Here is an 11,280-nt window from a genome sequence, read left to right on the forward strand (position 1 = left end):
CTACTCCGGATTCACAAACGCCGCGGGAAACTCAGATCTGATCGTAAACACGTGTGTATGATCATGAATGCCAATCCATCGTAAAGTGAAAGCACGCTCCCGGTAATCAGCAATTAGCATAAATCCCCGCCCATGAATAGACAATGATTACCATATAAGGAGGTGTAGACGCATCCAGTCGACCTGTCAGTCATCATGGCGCAAACAAGGAAAGAGAGAGAAAGAAAAAAAAACTTTTCCGAAGCGGAGATCGAAATCATTTTGGGTGAAGTGGAGTCAAGAAAAAATATTTTATTTTCTTCTATCAGTAGTGGTGTTGTGACAGGGACAGGCAAAGCGAAGGCCTGGAAGGAGGTGACAGATGCTGTTAATGTTGCCTCTGTAGACAATAGAACCATATCCGAGGTGAAACGTAAATGGTTTGACATGAAACTGGAGGCAAAGAAACGCATAAGCGCACACAAAAAACATGCATCAGCCACAGGAGGAGGAGACTCACAGGCACAAATATCACCTGCTGACGAGCGCATCGCTGGCATTATTGGGGAGACGTCTCTGTCAGGAATTATACCTGACGGAGACACCGACATGCCTCCACTGGAGACAACATCAAACCCAGATGGTAAGGTGATAATTGTTGTATCATAATACATTCTGAAAACCATCACTGATAGCTTAGTGGTTAGTATAGTTTAACCTAGGTCATACAGTCCCACCAAACAAACAGAACATTTGTGGGGGTTTCTCTTCGGATTGAATGAAGCGGAAACGGGAAACCAATAATGTTATATTGTGCGTAATGGTGCGTAATGGATATCAGTGTCGGAATGTAGAGCTATTTAACATTCATTTCAAGAAAGGATACGGATAACATATAGCCCACTGCAGTTTTGTATGCATCGTCTTCAGATTATTTGAATCTTAATAGGCTAAAGCTCTGTTTTATACTGTACAGCTCCAAATAAGTCAGTCTGCAGCCAACGTAAATTAAACATTTTTCAAATAAGATTTATTAAAGGTTTCTTTCAAATGAAAAAAGGGCCACACATAAAACGAAAAAAAAAAGAAACGTTGTCTCCTATTTCTAGCTGGCGAGAGCTCCTCCCATGATGTCGCTCCAGCACCTGCCGCCGCCGCTGCTGCTCCTGCGGCACCCAGGTACCGAGGCCGAAGAGGTGATCCGGCTGTCCTTACGGATGAGGTCCTGAGGAATCAAGAAAGTCTACTTACAGCAGTCAACCAAATCAACACGTCCCTCCAAGAAATTAACACCAGCTTGAAGGAAATCTGCAAGGCACTTTTGCGTCCTCAACAACAAAGTGTTATGTTGTCAGTATTGTGTGATGTCTGTGTTTATCCTGGGAAAACACTTATTTACTACAAGATAATCAAGCAACTCTCTTTTACTCTGATAATTAAATATAGCATATTTGTATACATTTTAAAGAGCATGACATGAAAATGAACTGAGGTAGCCTACTGAAACAGGATGTTGTATATAAATATAAAACAAAATACAAATGAAACTAACTTTTTGCAAAGCTTGTCGGCCTAAAATGTGCACAGCTTATTCAGTCTTAGCAACATTTACCTTAAAATTGCTCTCCAAGTCTCTGGCGTGTCTGTATAGCAGCCGCATTTCGAGGCCCAAGAGCTGGTTCCGGAGGCAGTCGTTCCTCTGCATTGGGGACTTCAGGCAGGGGAAGGCCCTGTTTAATGGCCACATTGTGCAGGACACAGCAAGCTAATATTATTTTGCACACCTTCCCGGGTGCATAAAGAAGGGTGCCACCTTTATTGTCCAGGCAGATCCATCTTGCCTTCAAGACCCTGTTTGTGTGCTTCACAACGGCCCGAGTAGCAGCGTGCGCCTCATTGTATGCCAGCTCCTGTGGTGTCTGCGGGTTGGTCAGTGGGGTCATAAGCCACGGCGTCAGTGGGTAACCCCTATCCTCTATGGATATAGAAGGGTAAGTCCATATATAAAACACACATGCAATTGTATAGGCAGGCTATACTCTTACCAATGAGCCAGCCGTTCCTCACAGCTCCATCCTCCAAACGTGTACCAACTGTGCTATTATGCAGGATAAATGCATCATGCGTCCCACCGGGCCACCGTGCCACAACGTTTAACAGCACACACTTTGCATCACAGATCAGTTGCACATTAAGGGAATGAAAGTTTTTCCGGTTTATGTAAGCAAATGCATCACCAGATGGAGCCTTGATACGTACGTGTGTGCAGTCTATGGCACTGATGACACCTGGCATGTTTGCAATTGCACTGAATCCCTGCATCGTTTCTACCTGCCGTTGTGCGTCATAGGGAAATTTGACTAGTTTTAAAATACCATTGAGCACAGCAGGGAGGATGCGGCTCATAGTTGGTTGCGAAATGCCAGACCTGTCACCTATCTCATGCTGGAAGGTCCCTGTGGCTAGAAAACCAAGCACAGATAGTACAGGGATGGCATGGCTGCGTCTTGTTGGCCTTGTCAGATTCGGCTCCAAAATGTTGCATAAATGCAACAGAATTGGTCTTGGTAGTCGGAAACAACTAATTCATCACTCTCAGCCAACATATCTGCCCGATCCCTGAAATACCTCTCTCTCCAGCGTCTTAATTGCGCCAAATCATGCAAGAGCGCAAGGTCAGCCATTGTTACCATTAATTAAGACTGAAGGCCTTTTATATTGTGGGAAGTTTAATTAGAATTGACACCACCTGAGTGACCCAGATATGGTAATTGTTTACATCCTTTTTGTGATTTTAGCCTATTATTGGCCTATATTCTTATATATTTATTTTTTTATTATTATCATTCAGAAAGAATGTGTAATCTATTGAGTCGATTTACATAGATAATTCACAATCATGAACCTAATCTGGATCTTAAAAATGCTAATTGCCAACTAATTTAACTAAATTGTACATATCTGGATACATATATCCTAGGTTACATTGTACTACATTATATTTTTCTCCCACAATACACTTTATTTTAGTTGAAGCAGAGAGGTGACTATTTGGGGCAGAGAACAATGGAGTATTTCAAGTGGCCATTGGTGGGCCATGGTGAATTTATGCATGATGTTTGGTGTACATGTGAATTGTGCATGATGTGTGTTGCTGAGTGGTCCTGTGTAACTTGGTTTACATGTCATGTTTATAGCAACACAGTATATAGTGACTAGATATCAGAATGTTGTTTTTGGAGAAAGATGTTGCAATGTGCCACTGAATATTTTCACATACCCCTCCTCAGCCCACCACCTCTACCACTGGAACCACAATCTGCATCCGGCCCTCATCCTGCAAAGTCCAGCAGCCTGCTGAAACCAGCTAAAGCCATCTTGAGATTTCACTAAGAGATACATTCAATCATCATTCAATCTTCATCTCCACAACACACTGTCCCTGCTGTCTTGTAGTTCATTACAGTCATTTAGCTGCGAAACACGTTTTAATTTCGTTATATCCAGCCATATACTGATAAATTAGGTTTTCTTCTGCAACACACCTTGTGCTGTCCTGAAATTATTTTTTATTGTTTGTATGGAGCTTTGGTGGCTTTGGTTTTTTAAAGTCTGTGTTTTTTTTACTGTATTTATGGATAAATAAAATGAAGCACAAGCGTAAAAAATCTGTTTAAAACTATAAAACCAGGTACAATTTAACAGTTAAAATGGTGAAAATTAAGCTCAGCAATAGGCTTTATGTAATCTTCTTACCAAGCCACTTTTGAGGAACTGGTAAGCCTGGTTAGAGGAAAGTTTTAATATCGACATATCCTATTAGAAATGTTGATAAATGAGGTTCGCTTGACAACACCCCTTGTACCGCCCTGAAAAAAAATCATACTATTTATGAAGATGTTTTTGGTGGCTTTTCTTTTTTTTATCAATGTTTTTTTAAAAACAAACCATCTCCTGGGAAAACATACAGTGGGTTCCAGAATTATTGGCACTTTTGATAAATATGAGCAAGAAATACTGTAAACTAAGAAATAATACAATTATTGACATAGGGATAGATGAAAAAGGGATTTTGCATGCTTGTTACCTCATTTTTATACTCTGGTGAAACTGGAAGTCTTGTAATGACACAGTATACTTCCTTTAGACTGGGATTAACTAAGTTAAGTAAAATGTATTGCCAATTTAACTTTCTTTGATTTTATTTACAATAATTGTTATGGGCGGCAATAATTTTGACCCCTATTGTTTTCAGAAAAATTTGATTACTTAATAAAAAATAAAAACATTGTAAAAGCTATCTGTGTAAACATGGTCAGCTCTCTGTGCTAACATGGACATCTCTCTGTATTAACATGGTCAGCTCTCTGTGTTAACGTTGTCAGCTCTCTGTGTTAACATGGACAGTGGCGAAAGTTAAGTGGAGAGAATACAATCGTGAACGAAAGGGAGAGGGATCGCAGAGCAAAATAACCAGTAAATAACTAACTGACTACCTAATTTAGAAGATCAACATGGTTCTCAAAAGATATGGAAAGGCTTTAGGCTCGGTCTCAAACAGGCAGGTTAAATATTAAGAACATGACACCAGACCATGTGGTAGGGTGTGTCTAAGTCCAAAAAAACCCCACAAGAGAACAGGATCTACAGTTACAGTAAATATTTTGAGGTCATTCACCCCCATTGCATGGTGATAACAAAGCATTTTCTGGAACCTTGTGCTGTTGCACTGTAATGTGAGCATTACCTCGAACCTTCTGTGGAGATGGTCAGCACCTTTTTATGTTTTTGATGCACATATTTGTTGAGCTAATGAACATATTTTTCTATCCTGTTGAAAGCAGAAAGTGCGGGAGAGAGTAAGCAAAGGCACAAAGTCAGTATCCAAAGTATTTACGCGACAGGGATAAATACAGTTAACACACCCCATATGTGATAACATTGTAAATGGTAAAATGGTAAATGGCAGGCATTTCTATAGCGCCTTTATCCAAAGCTCTGTACAATTGATGCTTCTCCATTCACCCATTCATACACACACTCACACACCGACGGTGATTGGCTGCCATGCAGGGCCCCGACCAGCTCGTCAGGAGCATTTTGGGGTTAGGTGTCTTGCTCAGGGACACTTCGACACAGCCCGGACGGGGGATCGAACCGGCAACCCTGCCAGACGACTGCTCTTACTGCCTGAGCCATGTCGCCTCCATTTAACATTGTTAAATCAATGCTTATGGAGTACATTTTGTTCCTATTGGACTAATATAAAAGGCTGAATAACCAGCTGAACTGGAAAAAGCTTTCTTAATTACTATTGATGAAGTTTCAAAATTGTACAGCCACTCACACATGATAGGCACATTGCTATAATACATTAGTCAAAACAAACCCATTCTTGCACCAACGCAAATATGCAAAATCCCCATGTTTCAACATGCCCTCTGTTCATTTGTCCCTACTCTGTCATAGTCATAGTTGTAAGTTAAGTTAAGAAGATACAACTATGACAGAGCTGTTCACATTGTGACTGAGGATTTGCTTTTGCTGATGGAGATTAAGAACACTATCGGAATGTCAGATCAATATGGGTCCACAGGTGCTGGCTACATTCACAGACCCTCCGCTGATGCGTGATGCCACTAGAAGCAACATTTATTAATAGCTCACCTCCACTCAGTTGAGATAATGATATACTATATGTTGAGCATTTATATTGAGTGCTAAAGCTCCATGCACCACAACATAAGCATTCAAAACTATGTAAATTCAGGCTATCCGGCCATAAGCCTTCAGCCGACATTGGAACATGGCCAGGGTCCTGATCTATTTGATAAGTTATAAAATGTACTGTATCTTTATTTTGTTGTGGACGGATGGTGCGGTGGGTAGCACTGCCGCCTCACAGCAAGGAGGTCCTGGGTTCGAATCCCGGTCGGCCGGGGCCTCTCTGTGTGGAGTTTGTATGTTCTCCCTGTGTCTGCGTGGGTTTCCTCCGGGTACTCTGGTTTCCTCCCACAGTCCAAAGACATGCAGGTTAGACTGATTGGAGAGTCTAAATTGCCTGTAGGTATGTAGGTATGTAGGTATGTGTGTGTTTGTGTGTGTGAGTGAATGGTGTGTGTGCCCTGCGATGGACTAGTGACCGGTCCATTCCTGCCTTTCGCCCAATGTATGCTGGGATAGGCTCCAGCCCCCCTGCAACTCTGTTCAGGGTAAGCGGGTTAAGATAATAGGTGGATAGATCAAAACCTGAACCTCATGCATGCAATGCAACCCAGTGGTGCAAACTGATCCAGAAGTAAGCCAGAAGAACTTGGGAGAGACTGTTGGTGGATAAAAAATGAATGAATTAATTATTGGTTAATAATTGGGTTACTCTAATACATTGGTTCACTAAACATCAATCAACACTCCCTGATTAGTTATATAACTTTCCATGTCTTATAGTATACATGGCTATATTATTTTCCACTTCACCACCAGGCATTTCCTCAACTTACTGTAACTACATGTTTACTTTCTGCTGCTGCTTTACCTTTGTAAAGGACTGCTGAAATCTGAAAAAGTTAGTTTAAAAAGTCAAAGGTAACTGCAGTATGATGACAATATCACCACTCGACACTGTGCATATATGAAGTTGGCTTGACATCTGTTGTAATGAATATGTTCAGGCTGATACTTTGCTTAATGTAGGCTGACCAGATGTTCTCTTTTTTAAATTCCTTAAAAATGTCTGATTATGTTTTGCTCAAACAAATAGCCTTGGCCTCTTTTTTTTTGTTTAATCCAATATTTGGCCCCCCGATTTACTGCCCATTGTACGGTCTTCGCACGGGCCGCCAAATGACGTAGGGATTTTACTCTCTACGAAACCGGGGCGCCAATTAATGTTATGTAGCAGTATAACTGCAAAAAGTAATCAGTCTCAAAAAATCATCCCATTTTGAATGACATTATGTAGTATAAAAAATGAAATAAAAACATGTCTGTTCAGTAGCATTGTCTATCTGATGGACATGACAGGACAAATGTTTTAGCAGTTTTAAACGTGGGGGGGGGCGCTATCAGCAATACCCCGACGGAAAAAAAAAGAAAACAGAAAAAATAAAAAGACTAATTTTTTCTGGATTACTGACTCCTGTGTCTTGGATTTCAGCTGGGCCCACCCACGGCCTCAGGATCTACCCCAAGGCACCACAATACATTCAATCATCATTCAATCTTCATCTCCACAACACACTGTCCCTGCTGTCTTGTAGTTCATTACAGTCATTTAGCTGTGAAACACGTTTTAATTTCGTTATATCCAGCCATATACTGATAAATTCGGCACTGTGTTTTCGGGTTATTTATTGTTTTATTGGCTGGATCTACGTGTATGGACTTTGCTTGTTTTGACTACGCTCCTGGGATTCGTCCCGAATAAAGCCCTGATGGGACTTTATTTTACCATTGTTTCTGAGTCGTGCATTTTGGGTCCAACCCCCATGCACCTGTCTCAGTAACTTGGTTTACATGTCATGTTTATAGCAACACAGTATATAGTGACTAGATATCAGAATGTTGTTTTTGGAGAAAGATGTTGCAATGTGCCACTGAATATTTTCACATACCCCTCCTCAGCCCACCACCTCTACCACTGGAACCACAATCTGCATCCGGCCCTCATCCTGCAAAGGTCAGCAGCCTGCTGAAACCAGCTAAAGCCATCTTGAGATTTCACTAAGAGATACATTCAATCATCATTCAATCTTCATCTCCACAACACACTGTCCCTGCTGTCTTGTAGTTCATTACAGTCATTTAGCTGTGAAACACGTTTTAATTTCGTTATATCCAGCCATATACTGATAAATTCGGCACTGTGTTTTCGGGTTATTTATTGTTTTATTGGCTGGATCTACGTGTATGGACTTTGCTTGTTTTGACTACGCTCCTGGGATTCGTCCCGAATAAAGCCCTGATGGGACTTTATTTTACCATTGTTTCTGAGTCGTGCATTTTGGGTCCAACCCCCATGCACCTGTCTCAGTAACTTGGTTTACATGTCATGTTTATAGCAACACAGTATATAGTGACTAGATATCAGAATGTTGTTTTTGGAGAAAGATGTTGCAATGTGCCACTGAATATTTTCACATACCCCTCCTCAGCCCACCACCTCTACCACTGGAACCACAATCTGCATCCGGCCCTCATCCTGCAAAGGTCAGCAGCCTGCTGAAACCAGCTAAAGCCATCTTGAGATTTCACTAAGAGATACATTCAATCATCATTCAATCTTCATCTCCACAACACACTTTCCCTGCTGTCTTGTAGTTCATTACAGTCATTTAGCTGTGAAACACGTTTTAATTTCGTTATATCCAGCCATATACTGATAAATTAGGTTTTCTTCTGCAACACACCTTGTGCTGTCCTGAAATTATTTTTTATTGTTTGTATGGAGCTTTGGTGGCTTTGGTTTTTTAAAGTCTGTGTTTTTTTTACTGTATTTATGGATAAATAAAATGAAGCACAGGCGTAAAAAATCTGTTTAAAACTATAAAACCAGGTACAATTTAACAGTTAAAATGGTGAAAATTAAGCTCAGCAATAGGCTTTATGTAATCTTCTTACCGAGCCACTTTTGAGGAACTGGTAAGCCTGGTTAGAGGAAAGTTTTAATATCGACATATCCTATTAGAAATGTTGATAAATGAGGTTCGCTTGACAACACCCCTTGTACTGCCCTGAAAAAAAATCATACTGTTTATGGAGATGTTTTTGGTGGCTTTTCTTTTTTTTATCAATGTTTTTTTAAAAACAAACCATCTCCTGGGAAAACATACAGTGGGTTCCAGAATTATTGGCACTTTTGATAAATATGAGCAAGAAATACTGTAAACTAAGAAATAATACAATTATTGACATAGGGATAGATGAAAAAGGGATTTTGCATGCTTGTTACCTCATTTTTATACTCTGGTGAAACTGGAAGTCTTGTAATGACACAGTATACTTCCTTTAGACTGAGATTAACTAAGTTAAGTAAAATGTATTGCCAATTTAACTTTCTTTGATTTTATTTACAATAATTGTTATGGGCGGCAATAATTTTGACCCCTATTGTTTTCAGAAAAATTTGATTACTTAATAAAAAATAAAAACATTGTAAAAGCTATCTGTGTAAACATGGTCAGCTCTCTGTGCTAACATGGACATCTCTCTGTATTAACATGGTCAGCTCTCTGTGTTAACGTTGTCAGCTCTCTGTGTTAACATGGACAGTGGCGAAAGTTAAGTGGAGAGAATACAATCGTGAACGAAAGGGAGAGGGATCGCAGAGCAAAATAACCAGTAAATAACTAACTGACTACCTAATTTAGAAGATCAACATGGTTCTCAAAAGATATGGAAAGGCTTTAGGCTCGGTCTCAAACAGGCAGGTTAAATATTAAGAACATGACACCAGACCATGTGGTAGGGTGTGTCTAAGTCCAAAAAAACCCCACAAGAGAACAGGATCTACAGTTACAGTAAATATTTTGAGGTCATTCACCCCCATTGCATGGTGATAACAAAGCATTTTCTGGAACCTTGTGCTGTTGCACTGTAATGTGAGCATTACCTCGAACCTTCTGTGGAGATGGTCAGCACCTTTTTATGTTTTTGATGCACATATTTGTTGAGCTAATGAACATATTTTTCTATCCTGTTGAAAGCAGAAAGTGCGGGAGAGAGTAAGCAAAGGCACAAAGTCAGTATCCAAAGTATTTACGCGACAGGGATAAATACAGTTAACACACCCCATATGTGATAACATTGTAAATGGTAAAATGGTAAATGACAGGCATTTCTATAGCGCCTTTATCCAAAGCTCTGTACAATTGATGCTTCTCCATTCACCCATTCATACACACACTCACACACCGACGGTGATTGGCTGCCATGCAGGGCCCCGACCAGCTCGTCAGGAGCATTTGGGGGTTAGGTGTCTTGCTCAGGGACACTTCGACACAGCCCGGACGGGGGATCGAACCGGCAACCCTGCCAGACGACTGCTCTTACTGCCTGAGCCATGTCGCCTCCATTTAACATTGTTAAATCAATGCTTATGGAGTACATTTTGTTCCTATTGGACTAATATAAAAGGCTGAATAACCAGCTGAACTGGAAAAAGCTTTCTTAATTACTATTGATGAAGTTTCAAAATTGTACAGCCACTCACACATGATAGGCACATTGCTATAATACATTAGTCAAAACATTCTTGCACCAACGCAAATATGCAAAATCCCCATGTTTCAACATGCCCTCTGTTCATTTGTCCCTACTCTGTCATAGTCATAGTTGTAAGTTAAGTTAAGAAGATACAACTATGACAGAGCTGTTCACATTGTGACTGAGGATTTGCTTTTGCTGATGGAGATTAAGAACACTATCGGAATGTCAGATCAATATGGGTCCACAGGTGCTGGCTACATTCACAGACCCTCCGCTGATGCGTGATGCCACTAGAAGCAACATTTATTAATAGCTCACCTCCACTCAGTTGAGATAATGATATACTATATGTTGAGCATTTATATTGAGTGCTAAAGCTCCATGCACCACAACATAAGCATTCAAAACTATGTAAATTCAGGCTATCCGGCCATAAGTCTTCAGCCGACATTGGAACATGGCCAGGGTCCTGATCTATTTGATAAGTTATAAAATGTACTGTATCTTTATTTTGTTGTGGACGGATGGTGCAGTGGGTAGCACTGCCGCCTCACAGCAAGGAGGTCCTGGGTTCGAATCCCGGTCGGCTGGGGCCTCTCTGTGTGGAGTTTGTATGTTCTCCCTGTGTCTGCGTGGGTTTCCTCCGGGTACTCTGGTTTCCTCCCACAGTCCAAAGACATGCAGGTTAGACTGATTGGAGAGTCTAAATTGCCTGTAGGTATGTAGGTATGTAGGTATGTGTGTGTTTGTGTGTGTGAGTGAATGGTGTGTGTGCCCTGCGATGGACTAGTGACCGGTCCATTCCTGCCTTTCGCCCAATGTATGCTGGGATAGGCTCCAGCCCCCCTGCAACTCTGTTCAGGGTAAGCGGGTTAAGATAATAGGTGGATAGATCAAAACCTGAACCTCATGCATGCAATGCAACCCAGTGGTGCAAACTGATCCAGAAGTAAGCCAGAAGAACTTGGGAGAGACTGTAGGTGGATAAAAAATGAATTAGTTAATTATTGGTTAATAATTGGGTTACTCTAATACATTGGTTCACTAAACATCAATCAACACTCCCTGATTAGTTATATAACTTTCCATGTCTTA

The sequence above is a fragment of the Conger conger genome, chromosome 1, assembly GCF_963514075.1.
Source record: "Conger conger chromosome 1, fConCon1.1, whole genome shotgun sequence".
NCBI lineage: Eukaryota > Metazoa > Chordata > Actinopteri > Anguilliformes > Congridae > Conger > Conger conger.